This window comes from Helianthus annuus, chromosome 5 (assembly GCF_002127325.2).
Source record: "Helianthus annuus cultivar XRQ/B chromosome 5, HanXRQr2.0-SUNRISE, whole genome shotgun sequence".
Lineage (NCBI taxonomy): Eukaryota > Viridiplantae > Streptophyta > Magnoliopsida > Asterales > Asteraceae > Helianthus > Helianthus annuus.
The window spans coordinates 111,930,297-111,956,087 of NC_035437.2; the positions used below are offsets into that span (position 1 = coordinate 111,930,297).

The 25,791-nt window shown below is 41.3% G+C and overlaps 1 non-coding gene across 1 annotated transcript; it reads right to left on the bottom strand.

The window, feature by feature from the left end:
• Nucleotides 1–10,533: 10,533 nt before the first annotated feature.
• Nucleotides 10,534–10,640, bottom strand: LOC118492642. Its single transcript, XR_004894646.1, has one exon. It is a non-coding gene; the product is annotated as a small nucleolar RNA R71 (small nucleolar RNA).
• Between the last annotated feature and the right edge of the window lie 15,151 nt (nt 10,641–25,791).

Consider the following 25,791-nt stretch of genomic DNA (forward strand, 5'->3'; position numbering starts at 1 on the left):
ACCCCATGACGTGCCACTATCTCATTTGTATATACCTCCGACATCTTTTCCGAAGTATATGTCTCACGTATAGGAATAAAATGAGCACTCTTCGTCAGTCTATCCACGACCACACATATAACATCGAATCCCCGACTGGTTCTAGGCAGTTTGGTCAACAGGTCCATAGTGATATGTTCCCATTTCCAAACTGGGATTTCCAATGGTTGCAGTTTTCCATACGGTTTCTGGTGCTCTGCTTTGACTTGTAGACATGTCAAGCATTTTTCCACGTATTTTACTACATCTCTTTTCATTCCGGGCCACCAATAATTTTGTTTCAAGTCGTTATACATCTTAGTCGCTCCCGGATGAATGGAATAACGGGATTTGTGAGCTTCATCAAGTAGAAGCTTTTTAACTCCACACGAGTTAGGAACCCAGATTCTACCAAAACGTGTTTTCAAACCGTTGTTGCCATCTACGAGATCTTTAAATTGGCCTACTATTCTTTCCTTCTTCCAATTTTCCACCTTCACTGCTTCAACTTGTGCTTCTCGGATTTGTTCTAGTAAACCCGAGGTCACTGATGTGCACAAAATGCAACATATAAATTACATCAATTGTGGCATAAAACTAACCCTTTTTTAGTACTAATGTTGGAAAAAGTGTGCTTTGTCTTCCTTTTGTATTTTCAGGATTAAATGAGCTCAAATGAACAAAAGAAGCAAAAAGACAGCTAAATCTAATATAAATACAAGAAAAGGAACAAATGTGGCATGCCCGACCTCCCGACAGCATCTTCCCAAAGCAAAACAAGAAGATAGAAGACTGAACACGCCCCGTAATCAGTGAGCACGGGGGCGTGCCCAAGTGTTAGCAGAAAAGACAAAGTGATGGAAGCTTCTACTGCCCACCACGGGGCCGTGCTCAGCGGACACGGGGGCGAGGTCAACTGTTGCAGACGCATTTAATGAAATTGCGAATTGCAATTAATGAAGAGAGATAGTCGGATGGACACGGGGCCGTGCCCAGTGGACACGGGGCCGTGCCCATGCTTCTGTTCAGCCTATAAATTGGAGTGCTTGGAGCTCTTGCAACTCATCCCTTGGCACACCACCTCTCTCACACTTCACCCATGTTGGTGCATACATCTATCGACTTCGTCTTGTATCGAGTCTTATATTAGTATTGTTAGATCAGGGCACGTTGTACGAGAAAATGTCAAATCATATGTTTGTAAATGCTGTTTTCGCTCCAAGAGGTTAATTCCGCTCGAAATGACTTTAGACACTTTCGAGCGGAATCACGAGATTCTAATTCCGCTCCAACTGATCCTGTTGTTTTTCGAGCGGAATCACATATGTCTAATCCCGCTCCAACTGTTCCTGTTGTCTTTCGAGCGGAATCAACGACCCTATATATAGTTCCTTCAAGAGAAATCATTGCAACGTTCTTGTTTTCCGGTACCGAACTACTGCTGAAGTGCCGTTTGACTGTAATCAGTGTGAAATCATCAATACAAGGCAAATCTAAGTATATCAAGCTGTTTTTCAAGTCCGTTTCTTATTTTCCGCATCTGAAACGGATAAGAGCTCATCTGATTGACTCGTTTGGGTCAGCACGTGATCCTACAAGTGGTATCAGAGCTCAGGAAGAAGAGTTCTTGCCAAAACAGCCTCATTTTCTGACTTCTACACCTTCCTTTTCAACCTGAACAATTTTGAACGGTCAAAATCAGCTGAATTTTTCACAAATTGTATAAAATTACATATTAACAAAGCCTTGAAAGAACCAGGACAAAATTCGAATTAAAAATGGTAGAAATGAGCATTCGAAGTGATTCCGCTCGAAAACATACTTTGTGATTTCGCTCGAACTTGATAAATCATTTGACTGATTCCGCTCCAACGTGTTGTTTCCGCTCCAAGTTGCATCTGATTTCGCTCCAAGACACATCTGTGATTCCGCTCCAAATTGTTTTTGATTTCGCTCCAGGATATCAGATCAGATTTCGCTTCAAGTGTAGTTCTAATTCCGCTCCAGACTACCTAATTTCAGATTTCGCTCCAAACTGTTTACTGGTGATCCCGCTCAAGTGAGTTAATTTGGTGATTCCGCTCCAGAAAGGTGATATTGGGATTTCGCTTGAAACAAAAAACTTGTTATTCCGCTCGAAATTGTCTATCATTGAAAAAACGTGATACTGAATCATGGCTGAAGAGTTTTATAATGCATTCGCGACACCTGTTGCCCATGTGACTGCTGCTGAAATAGTGTATAGTGAGAATGAGACGGGTATTCATCAGAAACCACCGAAACTGATGTACATTGAGGATTTTCAGGGATGGAAAAACCGTTTTGAGAATTGGGTTCAAGCCTACAGATTTGATGCATGGTGTTCATTGCTACAAGATTACGAGAGACCAAAGAATGAACGTGGGCTAGAAAAGGGTTTTAATGACTTTACAGAAGTTGACAAGTTGAAATACACAAGTGAAAAGATGATGATCAGCATTCTTCAGCAAGCAGTTAAAGAAGATATCTTTGTCTTGCTTCAACATAATGGTACAGCTAGATCAATTTGGGAGGCTTTGATTCAGAAATTCAGAGGAAGTGCTGATATGATCAAAAACAAAAAGGCCTTATTGAAGAAATCGTTTGACATGTTTACTGCGTTTGACCATGAAACAACCAAGCAGACCATTGATAGATACTGTCATCTGGTTCTGGAACTGGGTAGATTGGATATTCAGAAAGAGGATGATGAGTGGGTCGATAAATTAGCTGAGGCGTTACCACAACATAAGTGGGGAACTTATTTGATGGTTGTGAAACTCATGAGAAAGTCTGAGAGTATGAACTTGGCTCAGTTTATTCAGAAAATTGAAGAGCAAGAATTGGATATTCAGAAAACTGCTATCATGACGAATCCAAACGCCAAACAAGATGCAGTTTGTACTACCGAGGGAACAAGTTTGAGGCTACTCCTAGCCAGAGTCCAAAGACTAGTACTGCTTTTAGTGCTGATGGGTCATCTAGTCCAAATGCTAGCACTACAACTCAAAGTGGTGGATATACTTCATCATTCTCAAGCTTTGATCCTAACAGCAATATACCAAGTCCTCAGAAGCAAAATTCAACAAATCTACAGTGCAATGTGACTTTGAACATTCAGAATGGTCAAAATCTATCTCCTGAAGTGGCTACACAACACATGGCATCTCTTGTCGCCATGTTAGAGTCGTATGAAAGCTTGATTGCAGGAAGAATTGGAAATCCGATGCTTACGAAAGAAGATTACAACCAAATCGATGCAGAAGAACTTGAATTGATGGATGTGAAATGGTGTTTGGCTAGTGCGTGTAGAAGAGCTGAAAAGTTTCAACAGATTACTGGCAGAGATGAATTTCGAGGAATGGCTACCTCTCCACCGGGTTTTGACAAGTCAAAGGTTACCTATTTCCGATGTAAAGGAAAAGGTCATTTTAAACGAGAGTGTAAAAACCAAGAATCAACTGGAAGTCAAGATAAGAGCAATTATTATCAGAAATCAATTTTTCATCAGATCGATCAACAACTTCAGCAAAAAGATCAGAAAACTGCTCATGGGAAAATGATCGAAGAAGCAAACAAGAAAGCTTATTATGGTATAACAGATCAAGGTGATAAGTTTGTTGCAGAAGGATTTAGCTGCGAAAAGTATATACTTGGTGTGACTAGACCTGATGTGGCTCTTGTTACCAGAATTTTGGGTGAAAATGAAGATTGTCAGAAAAGAATTCCAATATTTCCAGATCTAGGAAGTGATGTTGATACTGATGATGAGGAAGAATATCTTAACAAATGTAGAAAAAGCATTGATCCTGACAGTTTTAATTTTTTCTATGCAGATAAAGTTGAGATGCTGAATCAAAAGAAGATTGCTCGTCTGAAGAGAGAGCTAGAAGCAGCAAAGTTACTCGCTGATGAAAAGGCGAAGACAGAAGCTGGAGAAACAAAAGTTGAAGCAGTTACTGAGAATGCGATAGAAAAGATTGTTGAAGTAGAGAAAGTGATAGAGAAAATTGTTGAAGTTGAAAAACTTGTAGAAGTTGAGAAAGTTGTTGAAAAGATTGTTGAAATAGAAAAGATTGTTGAAGTTGAGAAACTTGTTGAAGTTGAGAAGATTGTCGAAGTTGAAAAGATAGTTGAAAAAGTGGTTGAGGTCACTAAGCCTTGTGAGAAATGTTCAGAATCTTGCAAAGTTTGTGAAGAAAAAGATAAAAAGATTGTTGAGTTAGAGAAACTGAAGGAAGATTTACTGTCTGATGTGAAGTATGTGAAGGAGTCGTATGATGTACTGAACAGAACAGTTGATAGTCTGAAATAGACAAACTCAGAAATTGAAAAAGCGAATGACAAAATGAGTGCAACTTTGATGACAAAGCAAAGCGTCATCAATGATTATATTGAAGATTGTGCTAAACTGAAGAAGGAGCTGGAACTTGAGAAGATTGAGAGTGAAAGGATTAAACGATTACTGTTGAGTTATACTACTTGTGATTATTTGATTAATCGTGTATATCCTATTGTTACAGGTCTTGAGGCTTTCAAGAAGGATAAGACTGAAGATACTGATACTGGTAAGAAACCAAGAGTCAAGTATAACAGATGTCCGCCTCCTATCTTTGAGAGTTATTCCCCCAGGAAACCAAATGAGGAACGGGTAGACAAGGCTCTAAACATCAAATTAAAGTCTGAAATCACTGATGAATTACCAGACAATATTGATGTCACATTCACAGCGTCTGACACTGATCATGAGTCTGAGTTAGTTAAGAGAGTTGTCGATCAGGTGTTGGATATGGATGAAGAGTCAAAGTCAGAGTCTAAGTCAGATAGTTCGAGTTCGTCTGAGAAGAGTCAGAGTTCGCCGGTCAAGAGGCTTTACAATAAAGAATTCCTGTTATCAAAATCTAATTTGAATGACGGATCAGTCAAAGTAGCATATACGTTGAATGATTCAGACAAATTATATTATGATGAGGAATTTCCAATAAGAAGTGTAAAAACTGAAATAATCAAACAGGTTTTCAAATTAATAGAAATTAATATTTCTGAAATAAAAGATTTAAATCTTTCTGAAAAACCTAAACCTTACACTTCAAGGATTAAACAAAGAGTAAACAAGAAAATGGGTTATGGTTGTGGTTATAGTTTCCAAAAGAAATCAAACCATAATGGTAACCTCAAAAAGAAAGGTCTTGGTTTTAATTCGTCATAAAATTATAAAAATCAGAAAACTTATAAACCAAAAACAAAATTTGTTTCAGGTGGGAGTTCTGAAGATGAGCAAAAGAAACCTTTCTGGAAACAGTCAAACCAGGAGTTTCTTGCTGAAGTAAAGAAAAATGTGAGAAAGTTTGCTCAAAGAGTTGACAGAAGAACCTGTTTCAAATGCCAGGAAGTTGGACACATAGCTTGGAATTGCCCCAAGACCAACTACCAAAAACAGGGAGTTTCTTCTAAATCTGTTTTGAGAAAGACTTTTGTTGATAAGAAAAAGCAACCTGTGAAAAATGTTAAAAAGTTTGAAAATTCTACTTCTGAGGAAGGAGAATGTTCAAAAAGGTTTTACAAAAGAAGAGGTGATTTGAGTAAACAAAAGTGGGTTGTTAAAACAGATAGTTGTTCTGACAATGAATCTGATTCCATAAAATCAGAGGAGTCATTAGGTGAGAAAAGATTGTGGTTTCCGTTCCAGAAATGAACGATGAAAATTTTCCGTCATTGTCAAAGGAAAATTTGATGTCAAAAGTTGGGAAGGTAGAGATCTCAAATCAATTCTTCGTTGATAAGGGAGAATTTGATGTTGAGAAGGCTTTCAATGGGAAAGTCAAACATATTTTTGGTAAGATGGTTGATAGAAAAGTAAAGAGTGCTAAAGAATTTTACAAATCAAAATGTTGGTGGGATAGATGTGTTCCAAAATCACCCAAGGCTGGCCAGGCTTGGGTGGACATTATGTTTGAGTAAACACCTGACTTGCCGAAGCTCCCAGGTTTGGTAAGAGTGGAGCAGGAATCGGCATCATTCTTGAAATGTTTGTTTGGTAAATCTACAGGTGATATCTTTAAATTGTTATATTTTGATTTACAAGTGATTATGGTTGGTGAGTGAACCTGAAAGTGGTTGAAAGAGGTTTTCATTAACAAGTGGTTAATCAAGGTCATTAAGTTGAACTTGATTGGACCATACTTATAAGTGGTATTTTGGAGAACAAATGATGAGTTTATCCCCTAACCTACAAGTGGTTTGAAAATCAACAAAACTAATTTTCCGAAAAAACCATTTGATTAAAACAAACTTAAGTGTTTTGAAATCATAATGGGAAAATAGTTTGTTGAGAGGGGGAGTTCTGATTGTTTATGTCGAGTGGATGGTGATTTGAAGTGATTTGATATCAGTTGTAAATTTGTTTGTACAGTTTGTTTTCAAATTTTCTTTTAAATGTGTTTGCATTTTAGGGGGAGTAAAAAGTTCACAGAAAATCCAAAAACATTAGAAAATTCGAAAAAGCCAAAAACATGATAAAATCAAAAATGAGTTTTGTTGTATAAAAGAGGAAATGATAGTACATCAGTGGACGATCACGACATGCTAAAGAATTGGAAAGTTAAATAGTGATAAACGGTCTCACTGATGATGTGTCAGTAGTTTTTGCACATTTAATAGATTGTGACGAGATATAAGCCTAATTTTCAAACTTGCTTAATTCGTGGTTAACATCTCTCGGATATATGGGTAACCCCCGAAATCTTGTTTGAAGGACCCCTCTTTCTGAGATACTAGGTCTTTATGCTTAGTGATATCTGGGGTATTTTCCCGGGACTTCTGATTTTGCGGAAGCAATGGCCTAGTCCCCGGAGAATACTTTACGCTTGCTTGAAAAATAGCATCGCCCTCAGCATAAATGATGAGACAATAAAATTGATAGTCATTGTTGTTGTAAAAAAGATCCTCTAAAGGGGACCCACCAAAAGCCGAGCCGTCATCTCTCTGCTGAACGGAAGTTCTGACCTGAGCTCTCACGGTTTTGCACTAACCCTTTACAGATATCATCTAGGTATACTCACCTGTACGACTGAATATTGGGATCTGGATACGGGAGTATATTCTAAGGTGGGACACGCGAATAAGTTTAAGTCTCTAAAACACTAATTTCGTATCTCGAAACAGTTGAACTTTGTGTGAAAATTTAAGTGGATCAGTATACTGACAATCTAAGTGAATCGTTTAAAACTTAAAATGTTTAAAGCTTAACGATGTTGGTGATTTGTCTCAGAAACTGATATGATCCTCTTACACAAACTCACAAAAATATTGTATGTAAATATTTCTTTACTGCATTTCATTTCGGTTATTTCACAAAATTCCAAAAAGATTTTCAGTGTGTTTTAGCATAAAATTTTGAAAAATTCAAAAAGATTTTCGTCAACTGATATTGAAGTGCTGATTTTCAAAATTCCAAGTGCTGAACATGATGAACTGGTTTGGGAGAGTTTGTTTGAAAAGTTTTTTCAAAGAAAAGAAATTTATCGTAAAAAAATGATTTTAAGAATGATCACAGTTATCCTGATTGTATATTGATAGAAGGGGAGTCAGTGTTGGTAAATACAATTTTAAAATTTGTTAATATCTTATTTTTATGAATCTTATGTTTTGGGTAGAGGAGTTGCAGGAAAGCCTGAATTCTGATTAAGAGTAGCAAGCCAGGTTGCGATCCTAATTCTGCAGGTGAACCTGGTAGCTAGACTTCGATCCCAGCACAAGTTGAGGGGGAGTTGGATTGACAATGAGTCAGGTTCTGATTCTGAAAGTGCAGATGCTGATGAACTTAAAGAATCAAGAGATCTGATCAAGAGAATTAGAGTGGAACAAAGAGTTCGAGAAAGATTTTGAAAGCCCGAAGACTGATAAAGACTGAAGTTTGAGAAGACTCGACACTGAAGACTCGTCAACATCTGAGGGGGAGTCTGTTGGTGCATACATCTGTCGACTTCGTCTTGTATCGAGTCTTATATTAGTATTGTTAGATCAGGGCACGTTGTACGAGAAAATGTCAAATCATATGTTTGTAAATGCTGTTTTCGCTCCAAGAGGTTAATTCCGCTCGAAATGACTTTAGACACTTTCGAGCGGAATCACGAGATTCTAATTCCGCTCCAACTGATCCTGTTGTCTTTCGAGCAGAATCACAATATTCTAATTCCGCTCCAAATGATTTGTGTGTCTTCGAGCGGAATCAAGGTCCCTATAAATACCCTCTTGAACGAAATCATATGTAACGTTCTTGTTTTCCGGTACCGAACTGCTGCCAAAGTGCCGTTTAACTGTAATCAGTGTGAAATCATCAATACAAGGCAAATTTAAGTATATCAAGCTGTTTTTCAAGTCCGTTTCTTATTTTCCGCATCTGAAACGGATAAGAGCTCATCTGATTGACTCGTTTGGGTCAGCACGCGATCCTACAACCCACCACCCACCACTATCACAACACCATCATCCACTACCATCATCCATTGTCCATCATAGAGTGTGTGAGTCGTCTCGGGATCCAAGATTGATCGTAAGAGTTCTTGACAATGAAAGGCCATGTTTGCCTAAGTCTCTTACATCACTTGGTGAAGACAAGTGTTTAGTGTAATACTTTTTATGTTTAATCTTTTGCACTTTTTAATTGGTTTTGTATTAATGACTTTAATTACTAGTTTCTTATGTTGAAGGTGATTCTTCCTTATCGTTTGTCCGTGGTGTCTTGGCATTATTTTACTGTCTATATAAAATAAAAGATTTTCACCACTCATATCTCCACGATCTATATGGAGGTATGTTGGCTACCTGGTCGGGGGTTAAGGGAACGGTTTGGTAAGAGTCTTGCCATTGTTAAGTGTATAGATCCTGCAAAGGACCTGGGTCAAATTTAGTAGGACCTCCTTCAATACCCAACGGTATTGGATGGCGGGGGTCCGAACTCTTTGATCCCCTCATAAGTTAAACTACTATTAAAACTTTAACCCGGCTACTTAGGACTATATCCCTGCTGACTCAGACTACTTAGCCGAGAGTAACGTCGCCTTCAAAAGAGGAGCCTACCACATTATGCATTAATAACTTAATTAATTATCTTTCAATAATCCGACCCTTTAGGATTGTATTCTTGCTGACTCAAACTACTTGGTTGAGGGTAACGTCGCCTTCAAAAGAGGGGCCTACTACAATAACTAAGGTAATCTCTTAAACAAGTGCAAAAGTGCAAAGATAATCAAAGGTTACACTACACACGAGTCGGATCCAAGTGATTCATCTTGTCTACCTGTTTTTATTTTTATTTTATTTTCAGCATTTTAGTTAGTTTTATTTTTCTAGTTTGAAAAACCTTTTTTTTTCTAACTTTTGATTTGATTAGACGTTGAGGATAAACCGGTACTAAAAGCTCTTATGTCCTTGGACGACCTCGGTATCTTACCAACACTATACTACGTCCACCATGGGTGCACTTGCCCATATGTGTGTTTAGTGTTAGTGAATATCGTGTTTATAAATTTAAAACTTGGCTAAAAAGTGTAAAAAGGGCTTAAAATATACACCTAAATTATATCGCACTTCACACGCATCAAGTTTTTGGCGCCGTTGCCGGGGACACAAGGATTTTAAGAAAGTTAGGAATCAGCGGCGTAATCATTTTTTCTATTTTATTTTTTTAGGATTTTCTTAGTTTTTCAGCTTCTGCAGAGCTCAGCACGGGCCGTGCCTGGTCGGACACGGGTCGTGCCCAGCAGTGTCACTTACAGTCTTTATTTTCCAAGTTACAGAGAGCTGGCACGGGGCCGTGTCGGTGCAACACGGGGCCGTGTCTAACTTTCCAGTAACAGGGACCCGGAAAAAAATCTCTGTATCTCCGACCACGGGCCGTGTTCACTGAGCACGGGGCCGTGGTGAACTTCCTGACCAACATTCTTTTCTGTTTTTATTGTAGGACTTGGAACCAGACACCAAATCTGAACCTTCTACGTAGTGTATGAGCTCCGGTTCTAGTAGAGACATAAAAGAACCTCTAGAAGAACCCGAACGCTTTCCAGAAAAAGACTTAAAGCTAAAAACTAAGAGAAGGTTTCGGGGGACCCACTTCCAATGGCGGACCAACGTACCCTCATGGATTAACTATGACCCACCGTGGGTAATCTCGGCGCCGCTATCAATGCACCGAATGTTGAAGCTAACAACTTCGAACTTCGGCCACATTTGGTACAAATGCTTCATAACTCCGCAACCTTCCATGGGCTTGCGGACGAGGATCCCCATCTACATATTACTAATTTCTTAGAAATATGTGATACCTTTCGTATCAATGGAGCATCAAATGACGCCATCCGCCTTCGAATGTTTCCCTTTTCACGAAAAGACCGAGCAAAAGCTTGGCTCAACGCCCTCCCAGTTGGTTCGGTAAACACCTGGGATGAACTAGCCCAAAAGTTTTTATATAAGTATTTCCCTCCCGCTAAAACGGCTAAATTAATGACTGAAATTAATACATATTCACAAGAGGATGGGGAATCCTTATATGAAACTTGGGAAAGGTTCAAGGAGCTATTGCGAAAGTGTCCTCATCACGGTCTTGCGGTATGGCAACAAGTATCCACTTTCTACAATGGGTTATTTCCACACACAAGACAAACACTTGACTCTAGCTCCGGGGGACTTTTAGGTAATCGCCGCCCGCATGAAATATACAATCAAATTGAGGAAATTGCTCAAACCAATTTTCAGTGGCACACTCTCCGAGGCAATAAATCCATTTCCCCGGGCGCCCATAAGGTTGATGAAAGCACTTCTTTACAAGCCTAAATCGAGGCCCTTTCTTCAAAAATCAAAAAGTTAGAAATAACAAAAACGGTCTCGGTTATGGCTTGTGAAGGGTGTGGTGGGCCACATGAAAATTGGAGTTGTATGAAAGAAACAGATGATCAACCAGAGTCGGTAAACTACATTGATAATAGACCTAGGCCGTCGGGTCCTCCAGCGGGTACCTACAACCAAGGATGGCGTAACCACCCTAACCTTGGTTGGAGAGAACCCGGCAATAGTAGTAACCAACAAAGCCTAAACCAATGAACAAACTTTCAACAACCAAGAAATGAGTCACAAAATTTCCCTCAACAACAAGGTGGACGAGAAAGGCTTGAAGATACTGTATCTCGCCTCATCTCCGACACTGAAAAGAAAAACTCGGATCGATTTCAACAATTGGAATCGAATTTTAGAAATCAACAAGCTAGTATACAAAACATTGAAAAACATATAAATCAATTAGCTCAAAATTTCTCCGAGAGACCACAAGGCGCATTACCATGGTAATACCGAAACAAACCCAAAAGCACAAGTCCATCTCATAACATTAAGAAACCGTACCGTGGGTTCCGAAGAAGCTCCACCACCGCTAACTGAGGGAAGCACAACACCGCCCCAAAAAGAGAAGACTTCTCCTCTAATTCAAGAGCCTACCAAGGCTCCACCGGTTCCATACCCCAGTAGGTTAATTCGTCAAAAGACCAATGAGCAATTTGCAAAATTCGAAAATCTACTAAAACAATTGCATGTTAATATTCCTTTTATCGAAGTCCTAACTCAAATGCCTAAATACTCAAAATTCATGAGGGACTTCCTCACTCATAAAAGGAAAATTGAATCATTGCAATTAGTTAACTTAGGCGAAGAATGCTCCGCCCTCGTACTCAACAAAATCCCACAAAAGAAGATTGATCCTGGAAGCTTCACAATTCCTTGCTCGATCGGGGAATCCCCCGTTCGTAATGCACTAGCCGACCTTGGGGCTAGCATTAACCTCATGCCTGCATCAATGTTCAAATGACTCGGCCTAGGAAAAGCAATCCCTACCAAGATGAGTATACAACTTGCCGACAGATAAGTCAAATACCCACAAGGTGTCGCTGAAAATCTATTGGTCAAAGTAAAAAAATTCGTCTACCCGTCCGACTTTGTCATACTAGATATGGAAGAGGACACCGAAGTCCCCCTCATACTAGAGAGGCCATTTCTAGCCACCGCGCAAGCAGTGGTAGACATGAATGACGGAACACTTACTTTGAAGTTTGGGGATAGGGAAGTGAAGTTTGGAGTTGGGAAGAGAGTAGAGGACGATGACCCGGTCAATTACATGAGGGTCATTGATTCGAGTTTGGATGATGCTCTCCGACGGTGCAACATGGGATGCAAAACATCCCGCTCGAAAAATACATGACCTCACTTTGGGTCTAGCCAAGGACCCTTATAAACGTGGCGCACCACGGAGGCGTTCCGCGGAACTATCCTTAGTTTAGCTTAGATTAATTTTTAACTTAATTTGCTTAAATAAAACACACTCGGGATGGTCAAGGATAACAAGGGAGTCGAGAAACATCACCCCATGCACAAAAACAGAGCCATCCGACAAAAATTTCTTCGTTACAGCAAGTTCAGCACGGGCCGTGTCCGCCCAACACGGCCGCGTGCTGCACAATCTGCAGAAATCGCCTAGTTCAGGTAACTGGACACGGGCCGTGTTCACTGAACACGCCCCCGTGTCCAGGCTTCTATTCCTCTTTATTAAATTTTGTCACTGGCACCTGAACACGGGGCTGTGTCCAGAGTGCCAGTAACATAAAATTTTGCTTCTAACACCCTTTTACACATTCAATCAACGTAAAAACTTATTTTTGGGACACAATGAGGACAATGTGTAATTTAAGTGTGGGGGGGATGCTAAAACTTTGAATCTTGCAAGTCCTAATTAACAAGCCTTACACAAAACTCTATTGGAACCGCTAATCACCCCAAATTTTTTTCAAAAAAAAAAATTTCATTTTTTTTACTTGTCTAAGTTTAAGTTGGGAATTTCAAGTTCTAACAAGGTTATATTTTTACAAGTTTACAACCAATAGCGTCGTGATAAAAAGAACCAACATAGGAAAATTATGAAACGGCATGACAAGCTTAGTTAAATTTTGATTATATATACTTGATCACATAAAAACCCATTCCCACAAAAGTGAGTTTTGAGTGTTTATTGAGCATACAAATACATATCTTTACACTAAATGCTCATTTTTCGTTTCTTGTGTGAATAGCCGCTTGGTTCGTACGACTCTAGAACTTGCCACGACAATGCATTCCCGGTCCTTACCAACTTAAACCCGAGTAAGTAAATGATGGAGGCATTAGGACTAACCCTTTTTTCTTTCTACACCATTATTTTTCATTTTTTTTTCACCACCTACCCAAAATCCCCCTAGTTAACCCCTTTGAGCCCAAACCTTTTCATTTCTTAACCCAAAACAATCACCTTTTTTACGCACCTAAACCTTTTTATTTTAACCCTTTCTTTTAGTAACAAAGCTCGGTTTTTCTTATGACTTTTCAAAAAAAAAAAATTATAGTTGATGAAACCAAATAAACAAACAAGTCCATCAAAATTAACCTTGTTTGAAAGAAATGGTTCATCAAAATAAAAAATAAAATTGTGAAAAAAAAGTCTTTAAGAAAAAAACCCGATGCTTTTTACGCTTTTCGCCCTTTTACTAACCACTAACCCAACCACCCACCTTTAGCCCAAGCCTAACCCTTCACCCAAAAAGTCCTCTTGATATTTACAAAGGTATATAGTTAAAAAGGAAGAGGATTGATTGCTTGGCAAGCCTATGGTAGGATTAAGTTCCATGCCGCTCTCGAGTGATTCACTAAAAATACACCTTCGGCCGAGTGTTGAGTGATCCCCCGTGAGGTATGTGAACTTGTATATAATGGAACTAAAAAAAAAGGCATGGTATGCCTAATAAGTAATTTATCTTATAAAACATTTTTAATAAATCATGACGAATAGGATTGTAAATAAATAAAAATAAAACTAAATAAGGAATCTTGGAAATCCCGACACTCTATGACAAGTCCAAAAACCTTCTCTTCTACCCATTGCATTTGGGATTGAAAAAGCCACATTATAAAGAGTTTTGCTTGAGGACAAGCAAAGATTCAAGTGTGGGGGTATTTGATGTGCATAAAATGCAACATATAAATTACATCAATTGTGGCATAAAACTAACCCCTTTTTAGTACTAATGTTGGAAAAAGTGTGTGTCACACCCCAACCGATGGCGGAATCATCGGGGCATGGCACTGAGCGAAACAGATTGTCCAGAAGTTTCCACAACAACTATCATTACTATTTAGTTTAATTAATACGTCCCATACCGTATCCCAAATAGTAAAACAAATTATTACAGATAACAACTAGTCAAACGTTATGTTCCGACAACTCAGATTCAAATATAAATAATATAATTGTTCAAATGCCACTAGAGACTCGATCTGCAAGATCTACAGACAACTATGGTCTAGAAGCTTATTCTAAGCTCGCCTTCCTAGCAGATAAGCATCCTAATTGCCTGCCACATACGTTAAAATAAAGTCAATACATAAAATGTAAAGGTGAGCATACAAGTTTGATAATAGCATATAGAGTTCGAAATAGTTTACGCATAACCAGCACGTACACAGAGTAAAACGAAGCATGTTAATTATCGACATGGATCTATCGATACCAATGACTGCGGGTTGACTGTCCGAGACAGTTCGCAATACATGATTACCACCGTAATCCATGCAAGTAATTGTCCTTAACAACCCCCGTGTGAACGGGTGCTGAGTCCAAACTATAGTACTACGTCGTTATGGCAGGTGGATAACATTCCACTTGTAAACATAACAACAAGCTTTCATTTAGTCACGTAATACATGCAGAACGGTTAGCGTTTAAATAATTGAGTAGCGCGCTCGATTGTGATTTTAGATAAGTAACGTATGTAACACCCAAAAGTGCTAAAGCAAAAAGGGTTCGAGTATACTCACAGCGATTGATTGATGGATTGAAGGGAGCGCTTGAGAGTAGGGTTAGCCTGATTAGTTCGATAGCATAACGATGAGTAACGTGTTAAATAGAAACAAGTGATGATGGGTCGAACAGCATGGTCGATCGAACTGTAGGTTCGATCGAACGGGTTGTTCGTTCGGTTAGACAGTCCGTTCGAACAGCCTGTTCGATCGGTTGGACTGTTCGAGTGGATTGTTTCTTCCTTTGAGTAGGATGTGTTTGTGTATGATGGCTTGTCCTTTTGAAGTTTTCGTTGTAGTATTTGAGAACACTGAAGTGTCTTTACCATTCAGGTCGATCGATCGAACGGTCTGTTCGATCGGCCGGCTTAACCGATCAGTTAGGTACTTCAGAAATGGGTCCTCAGTGGGATGTCACCTGATAGGACAGCATGTTCGATCGGGTGGCGCTCCAATACGTCGAACGAGTTGACAAATCGGTTAAGTGTTGAGGCATAGTATCTCATGATCCGAAGAGTAATTCAACCAACCGTAGTTCGATCGAACATCACTTCGTTCAATACTAGACTTCATGAAATTATTAAAGTGTGGGGCCATGTGCTAGCCGATCGGCTGGCCTGGTCGATCGGCTGACATGTCCGATCGGTTGGGCTGTTCGTTCGAACAGCCTGTTCGATCGGTCAGCATTCTGACCTGGTCGGCCTGTTCGTCTAACACTTGGCTGTTCTGATTGTTTGACATTATATCAAGGTATTTTGACAACGAGCTGAACCATGGCAACTTCGTTCTTACTTGTTTCCCCTGCTCGGACAGGAATCACCCAATGTCCGGCCGGTGAATGGTTCGGAACGGTAGTTTAACGCTTAACCCGAAATCGGTGAACCTCGTAGATAGAATCCGAATCTTGAACCACACAACCATTAGAATGATTAGTGAGTTGGCTCAAGCTCCATTTTTACCGGTTTGAAGGCATTGAGTGTAAAGAGTTGAAAGAAAGTTGGAAATCCTTCTTTCAATCCTTCTCACCATGTAAATGTTCAGATCTGTGATAGATCTTAGTTTGTGTATGTGGAAATCGGCTAGATCCAAGTGATTCTTGGTGGATTGAGGCCAAAACATGAAGTTCTTGAAGAACACCATGATGCCATCATCCTAGAACACTTAGATCTTGATGATTTCACGGTTAGAAATCAAGATTTGAAAGATAGAAAGGTGTAGGAGTGTGCATAGATAAAAAACATACAAGATTTAGGATGAAATCTTACCGGGATTGAGAGAAATCTGAGAAATAGTGAAGAACACGAGCTGGTCGGTCAGAGGGTTTCCAAAAGTGGAAAGAATGACAATGACAGGCCTATTTATAGGCTTCCAAAAGGGGAAAGAGCTAGCCGATCGGCCAGGCATCCCGATCGGACAGCCTGCTCGATTGGACAATCCGTCCGATCGGCTGGGCTGTTCGATCGGCTAGGAGCCTGATCGATCCACAGCCGGCTTTGAGTGTTCGGTGCGACGATTTCTGATATTTCGATTTCGATTGAAGACGATATGAATACGATAGAGTTTCCTATTCCAATTACTTTTAGTCCCAACCACTATATCTACATACAAGTATCTATATTTCACACTATCCTTTCGCTACCATTCACCATAATTCGATTTCGATTGAGTTCGATTGAGTTTCGAGTTTCGATTCGATTGATCACCACACATAACATAAAGTAAACACGCACAGGTAACACGTAAGGCACACACACACGTAATATAACACCAAATTCGCATAATTCGAGTTTCGAGTTCGATTGATGATTCGATTAGCTTGATTATTGATTGATTAACTTTATCGCATTGTTACTTCCTACTATTCACAGTCGTAAAGCGTTTCGCGTCGGTTAAACATTCGATTTGTTCGATTCTTTGATTAATAACACTTACTCCACATAATACAAAACATAAAGTAGACTAGTTACAGTCAAAGAGGTCAAACTTGACTTTGACTTTGACTTTGACTTTGACATTCGGTAACACGGGGTGTTACAGCCTCCCCTTGTTTAGGGAATTTCGTCCCGAAATTAGGCTCAAAGCTGCACAGCACCGTGAATGTTTTACCAATTTCTCGCTTCAGATATTCATTTAAACAACTGCGGGTACTTAGCCTTCATGTCGCTTTCGAGTTCCCAAGTAAACTCTGCGCCTCGTTTGCCTTCCCATCGGACTTTCACGATAGGGATGCGCGAGCGTCTGAGTTGCTTGGTTTGGCGATCCATGATTTCGACAGGCTTTTCTACAAAATGCAGCGTTTCGTTGACTTGAAGGTCGTCGAGAGGTACAATCAGATCATGATTAGCTAGGCATTTTCGAAGGTTTGACACATGGAAAGTTGGGTGGACGTTACTAAGTTCCTCCGGTAGTTCGAGTTTGTAGGTGACTTTTCCGATCCTTTCCAGAATCTTAAAAGGTCCAACATATCGAGGCGCTAGTTTCCCTTTCTTGCCGAATCTGACCACACCCTTCCAAGGTGATACCTTTAGGAGTACGTAGTCGCCAACGTCAAATTCAAGGGGCTTGCGTCTTCTATCGGCGTAACTTTTCTGTCTATCCCTGGCCTTCGACAAGTTGTCTCGAATCTGGAGGATTTTATCAGTCGTCTCTTGTAGTAGGTCGGGACCAGTTAGTTGCGAATGACCGATCTCGTGCCACACAATAGGTGAACGACATCTTCTTCCATATAAGGCCTCGAATGGTGCCATTTGTATGCTGGCATGATAGCTGTTGTTGTACGAGAACTCGACTAACGGTAGGTATTTGTTCCAACTACCACCGAAGTCTATGACACACGCACAGAGCATGTCTTCAAGAGTACGGATCGTTCTTTCAGTCTGTCCGTCGGTTTGAGGATGGAATGCGGTACTCAGGTTAAGCGTCGTACCAAGAGCTGCTTGAAACGTTTCCCACAATCGCGAAGTAAACCGAGCATCACGGTCTGAAATGATGTCACGAGGCGTACCATGATTACAAATGATCTCGTTGGTGTAGATTCGGGCTAGTCGTTCCACCTTGTAGCTTCCGGTATTGGCAAAAAGTGGGCTGATTTGGTCAGACGATCAACTATAACCCAAATGCTGTCGTGACCTGATGGCGCGGGCGGAAGTTTGGCTATGAAATCCATAGCTATACTCTCCCACTTTCATATAGGGATTGGAGGTTGTTCGAGTAAGCCAGAAGGTCGTTGATGTTCAGCCTTAACTCTCGTACAAGTCAGGCAACTTCCAACATAAAGAGCGATATCCCGTTTCATGCCCGGCCACCAGTGCTTGTAGCGAAGATCCTGATACATTTTATCGGCACCGGGATGAATAGAATATCGGGATTTGTGGGCTTCGTCCATTATAATTTTTCTCAAATCAGTCCGCTTAGGGATCCAAATTCGGTCCAGATAATAGAAGATCCCATTTGCTTTGCTTACCAGTTGCGCTCCATCGTGATAGATCCCCCCTTTCTTCAAAGTGCGTTCATTAAAGCAAGCATGTTGAGCTTCGCGGATGAGGGTTTCGAGATCATGCTGGGCTTGGGTATTGCGAATACTGAGCAAATAACTCCGTCTGTTGAGCGCGTCGGTAACAACATTTGCTTTGCCTGGGTGATAACGAATCTCACAGTCGTAATCGTTAAGAAGTTCTACCCATCGGCGTTGACGCATGTTAAGTTCTTTCTGATTAAAGATGTGTTGTAAACTCCTATGATCGGTGAAGATCGTACACTTGGTACCATACAGGTAGTGTCGCCAAATCTACAATGCAAAAACAACTGTGCCTAGCTCGAGATCATGGGTTGTATAGTTCTTCTCGTGGATTTTGAGCTGACGAGATGCGTAAGCTATAACCTTGTCCCGTTGCATGAGAACACAACCAAGACCAAGGTTGGAAGCATAACAATAGACAATGAAATCGTTGTTTCCGTCGGGCAACGTGAGAACAGGAGCATTGCAAAGCATATGCTTGAGGGTTTGAAAAGCAAACTCTTGTTCAGTTCCCTAAACAAAAGGCTTGTCTTTATGGGTAAGGGCGGTAAGCGGCACAACGATTTTGGAGAATCCTTCGATAAATTGTCGATAATAGCCCGCTAGTCCGAGAAAAGAAAGAACTTCAGACGAGTTTTTAGGCGTAATCCAGCTCTTAACCGCTTCGATCTTTGCGGGATCGACATGAATACCTTGACTATTAACGATGTGACCCAGAAATTGCACCTCCTCCAGCCAGAATTCGCACTTGGAGAACTTGGCATAGAGTTGATTCCCCTGGAATAGCTCGAGAACCAAACGTAGATGTTGCGCGTGTTCGGCTTTCGACTTTCGACTTGGAATAGATCAAGACATCGTCGATGAACACGATGACGAAACGGTCTAGAAATGGCTTACACACGCGATTCATCAGATCCATGAAACTGCGGGTGCGTCGGTTAAACCAAAAGGCATAACAATGAATTCATAATGGCCGTATCGAGTTTGAAAAGCGGTTTTAGGTATGTCTTCCTCTTGAATGCGCAATTGATGATAACCCGAACGTAGATCGATCTTCGAGACACACTTGGCACCTTGCAGCCGATCAAATAAGTCATCGATTCGAGGTAGAGAATAACGGTTCTTGATGGTTAACTTATTCAACTCCCGACAGTCGATGCACATCCTGAACGACCCATCCTTCTTTTTAACGAAAAGGACTGGTGCGCCCCAAGGAGAGGTGCTCAGGTGAATAAAGCCTTTTTCAAGTACCTCCTGGAGTTGGTTCGAGAGTTCCCGCATCTCGGATGGCGCGAGTCGATAAGGGGCTTTGGCTACGGGGTTAGCTCCAGGAATGAGGTCGATGCGGAAGTCGATATCACGACTGGGCGGTAATCCGGGAATATCATCAGGGAACACCTGAGGAAATTCACGGACCACTGGAACGTCTCTGATTTCTGTCTTCCTTTTCTTTTCCTTCTCCGCTACTACGATGTTAGCCAAGAAAGCTCTGTATTCCTTGCGGAGATACTTGCTCGCTTGGACACACGACATGAGCTTGAGACCTTTCGAAGCAGATTCACCGTACACACATATAAATCACCATTTGCGAGCGAGAATCGAATCATCTTATCAAAGCACACAACTTCAGCATGGTTTTCGCGAAGAAAGTCCATGCCTACTATGACATCGAAGCTTCCGAGCTGCATTGGAATAAGGTCGATTGGGAAGATGTGATTGTTGAGCTCGAGAGTACAATCACGGAAAACAGAGTTAACGACGACAGTTCTTCCAGTAGCGACTTCGACTTCGAATGACGAGGGGAGATAAGAACGCTTACGACTAAGAAGCTTCTCGAATTCAAACGACACAAAGCAGTTATCGGCTCCAGTATCAAACAAACACGATGCATAAATACCCTTCACAAGGAACGTACCATTAACCACGTTGTTGTCATCCTGGGCTTGACGGGCATTGATGTTGAAGGTTCTGGCACGGGCTGCTTGTTGCTGCTGTTGAGGCTGCTGCTACTGCTGCTGGGGCTCTTGTTTCACAACCCTGTTTGGGCACATATTTGCAAAATGGTTAGGGTCACCACATGCAAAGCAGACTCGAGCATTGACCGCGGATGCTTGAGCTGCGGGTTGGCCTTGAGGGGCTGGGAATAGAGCTTGATGAGCGGCGGCAGGAGCTGCGGTGTTACGGGGACCATAGCGACAGTTCGCAGTGAAATGACCGTAAAGATTGCAGTGAGCGCAGAAACGACAGGCGAGTCCCACCGGATGATGATATGAGCATGTCGGGCAGAGCGGGTGGGGACCTGCGTAAGCACGCTTTGCTGGCGGTGCATTGGTCACTGGAGCTGGTCGGTGATGTGACTGCTGCTGAGCCTGTACGGCTTGCAGTGGGGCAGCAGTTGTTGTGACAGCACAGTTCTTGTTGCCGGAGCTGCTGTTGTTGTGCTTCTTCTTTCGGCGTGATGACTTGGAGGGTTGAGCAGTGGAGGTGTCGGTGGTTGCTGCAGTTGTAGCTTGATGCAAAGACTTGGAGGGCTTATCCCAGAAACCAGACTTTACCCGCTTGTCATTGATTTCGGCGGCATGTAAGTAGGTCTCCTCAATTGATGATGTCTTGGCAGCGTGAACAAAGTCGACAACACAATCAGGTAGAGCTTGAATGTATTTCTTGATGGCCATGTCTGGCGTCTTGACTTGATCGGGACAGATAATGCTAAGCTGCTTGAAACGAGCAGTTAAAGCAGCGTTGTCTCCGTCCTTCTGCTTGATGTTCCAAAACTCGTCCTCCAGCTTTTGGCGTTCATGGGGAGGGCAGAATTCGTCCATCATGATGGCCTTCAGCTCTTCCCAAGTCAGCTCACAAGCTGCATCATTCCCGCGTTTGTTTCGCTCGGCCATCCACCAGTCTAGAGCTCGGGACTGGAAGCCACCGGTCGCATTGAGGGTACGGAGATTTTCAGGACGGCCGCTTTGGCGCAGAGTGACTTCAACCAAATCAAACCATTGAAACATGGTGGTAGGGCCATCTTCTCCGGTAAACTCTTTTGGTCCGCATGCCTTAAACTGTTTGAAGCTGAAAACGGTCTTCTTAGCATCTTTAGGAGCTTCGGTTCGCGACTCCTCAGACGATTTGCTGACGTTTTCATACACCTCGCTCACAGCTTTTGCCACTAGCTTGGCGATGATAGCAGCAAGACGACGGTCTCTCTTTTCTTGGCGGGTAAGAGGGGTTCGGTGTCCAGATGACGACATGGTCTGCAACAGACATCACCGTAGGTCTCAGACACAAGAAATCGAATCTCGCCTCACACGATAAAGCATAAATCAAATAAACATATATGCACGATAATCACATAATCACAGAAGCACATAACACATAGAGCACAGAAGCACAGTAGCACATAAACACATAAACACATAAACACAAACGCATTTAATCACAGATGCAGTTAATGACACGTAATCCTCCTATCCGCACACAGTAGCACATACAGTATCCTGACCGCATCTAAGTTTTATGAGTTATTCGAATATAGCGATCGCGAATAGCATATCGAGTAGCATCGTATAGTCGTATAGCGTGTTGAGTAGTATAGCATAATCGTAGCATAATATTGTCTAAAATTGCAGCGACTTGTTAGCGTCTTGAGATAGCATAGCAATACGAGTCGTGTGTGTCGATCGAAGTGATAGCAAAAATCGAATAATTTTCAAAATTAAAATACGTAAACAGACAAGTACACTTAAAACACATAAAATCAACGAGTTATCAGAATTGGCAGTTGCGAGTTCAGAATCGAAACACATAGAATCGAGGAATAGATTGTCTGCAGCTACTAGACATCGACTACCCAAAGCGATTCGACTACTCGCAGTGGACTTTTCGTCACTTTTCGACTTTCGGGTTCGCGTTGTTGCCTCGATTCTTGGGCATTCAACACGTATTCCCTAGGTCATACTTGTGAGTTCGGGTCGTTGGAGTCCGTCGAAGCTTTGGTGAGAAAAATAAAAACCCGGAACAAGTTGTCAAGGTTAGGGTTTCACCCCTAGCTTAGCAACTTCTTCCTTGTTTTAGTAAAAATTGAGGAGATTATTCATCAAAATATGGATTTCACTCCTGATTTGGTATAATTCTCCTCGTTTGTTATTGAAAATCATGAGGAAATCATTGATAAATTGGTAAAAATCAGCATTGATCAAACAATTTAGTCGAGAGTTTGCGGTTTTCACACCTAATCCTGACTAAATCGCACGACTCTATTTGAAAATTCGAGTGCAGTGATAGCGAAGAGTAACAGTATGTAGCATATAAGCTTGGTCTGTTGGTTCTTAACTATAGTCTAGGCCTCTAAGACAGCGACCCGGACTAGGTCGTGTCTAGCCTAATTCCCTATAGTTATGGCTCTGATACCAATCTGTCACACCCCAACCGATGGCGGAATCATCGGGGCATGGCACTGAGCGAAACAGATTGTCCAGAAGTTTCCACAACAACTATCATTACTATTTAGTTTAATTAATACGTCCCATACCGTATCCCAAATAGTGAAACAAATTATTACAGATAACAACTAGTCAAATGTTCTGTTCCGACAACTCAGATTCAAATATAAATAATATAATTGTTCAAATGCCTCTAGAGACTCGATCTGCAAGATCTACAGACGACTATGCTCTAGACGCTTATTCTAAGCTCATCTTCCTAACAGATAAGCATCATAATTGCCTGCCACATACGTTAAAATAAAGTCAATACATAAAATGTAAAGGTGAGCATACAAGTTTGATAATAGCATATAGAGTTCGAAATAGTTTACGCATAACCAGCACGTACACAGAGTAAAACGAAGCATGTTAACTATCGACATGGATCTATCGATACCAATGACTGCGGGTTGACTGTCCAAGACAGTTCGCAATACATGATTACCACCGTAATCCATGCAAGTAATTGTCCTTAACAACCCCCGTGTGAACGGGTGCTGAGTCCAAACAATAGTACTACGTCGTTAAGGCAGGTAGACAACATTCCACGTGTAAACATAACAACAAGCTTTCATTTAGTCACGTAATACATGCAGAACGGTTAGCGTTTAAATAATTGAGTAGCGCGCTCGATTGTGATTTTAGATAAGTAACGTATGTAACACCCAAAAGTGCTAAAGCAAAAAGGGTTCGAGTATACTCACAGCGATTGATTGATGGATTGAAGGGAGCGCTTGAGAGTAGGGTTAACCTGATTAGTTCGATAGCATAACGATGAGTAACGCGTTAAATCGAAACAAGTGATGATGGGTCGAACAGCCTGGTCGATCGAACTAAAGGTTCGATCGAACGGGTTGTTCGTTCGGTTAGACAGCCCGTTCGGACAGCCTGTTCGATTGGTTGCACTGTTCGAGTGGATTGTTTCTTCCTTTGAGTAGGATGTGTTTGTGTATGATGGCTTGTCCTTTTGAAGTTTTCGTTGTAGTATTTGAGAACACTGAAGTGTCTTTACCATTCAGGTCGATCGATCGAACGGTCTGTTCGATCGGCCGGCTTAACCGATCGGTTAGGTACTTCAGAAATGGGTCCTCAGTGGGATGTCACCTGATAGGACGACATGTTCGATCGGGTGGCGCTCCATTACGTCGAACGAGTTGACAAATCGGTTAAGTGTTGAGGCATAGTATCTCATGATCCGAAGAGTAATTCAACCCAACCGTAGTTCGATCGAACAGCACTTCGTTCAATACTAGACTTCATGAAATTATTAAAGTGTAGGGCCATGCGCTAGCCGATCGGCTGGCCTGGTCGATTGGCTGACATGTCCGATCGGTTGGGCTGTTCGTTCGAACAGCCTGTTCGATCGGTCAGCATTCTGACCTGGTCGGCCTGTTCGTCTAACACTTGGCTATTCTGATTGTTTGACGTTATATCGAGGTATTTTGACAATGAGCTGAACCATGGCAACTTCGTTCTTACTTGTTTCCCCTGCTCGGACAGGAATCACCCAATGTCCGGCCGGTGAATGGTTCGGAATGGTAGTTTAACGCTTAACCCGAAATCGGTGAACCTCGTAGATAGAATCCGAATCTTGAACCACACAACCATTAGAATGATTAGTGAGTTGGCTCAAGCTCCATTTTTACCGGTTTGAAGGCAATGAGTGTAAAGAGTTGAAAGAAAGTTGGAAATCCTTCTTTCAATCCTTCTCACCATGTAAATGTTCAGAGCTGTGATAGATCTTAGTTTGTGTATGTGGAAATCGGCTAGATCCAAGTGATTCTTGGTGGATTGAGGCCAAAACATGAAGTTCTTGAAGAACACCATGATGCCATCATCCTAGAACACTTAGATCTTGATGATTTCACGGTTAGAAATCAAGATTTGAAAGATAGAAAGGTGTAGGAGTGTGCATAGATAAAAAACGTACAAGATTTAGGATGAAATCTTACCGGGATTGAGAGAAATCTGAGAAATAGTGAAGAACACGAGCTGGTCGGTCAGAGGGTTTCCAAAAGTGGAAAGAATGACAATGACAGGCCTATTTATAGGCTTCCAAAAGGGGAAAGAGCTAGCCGATCGGCCAGGCATCCCGATCGGACAGCCTGCTCGATCGGACAGTCCGTCCGATCGGCTGGGCTGTTCGATCGGCTAGGAGCCTGATCGATCCACAGCCGGCTTTGAGTGTTCGGTGCGACGATTTCTAATATTTCGATTTCGATTGAAGACGATATGAATACGATAGAGTTTCCTATTCCAACTACTTTTAGTCCCAACCACTATATCTACATAAAAGTATCTATATTTCACACTATCCTTTCGCTACCATTCACCATAATTCGATTTCGATTGAGTTTCGAGTTTCGATTCGATTGATCACCACACATAACATAAAGTAAACACGCACAGGTAACACGTAAGGCACACACACACGTAATATAACACCAAATTCGCATAATTCGAGTTTCGAGTTCGATTGATGATTCGATTAGCTTGATTATTGATTGATTAACTTTATCGCATTGTTACTTCCTACTATTCACAGTCGTAAAGCGTTTCGCGTCGGTTAAACATTTGATGCGTTCGATTCTTTGATTAATAACACTTACTCCACATAATACAAAACATAAAATAGACTAATTACAGTCAAAGAGGTCAAACTTGACTTTGACTTTGACTTTGACATTCGGTAACACGGGGTGTTACAGTGTGCTTTTGTCTTCCTTTTGTATTTTCAGGATTAAATGTGCTCAAATGAACAAAAGAAGCAAAAAGACAGCTAAATCTAACACAAATACAAGAAAAGGAATAAATGTGGCATGCCCGACCTCCCGACAGCATCTTCCCAAAGCAAAACAAGAAGACAGAAGACTGAACACGCCCCGT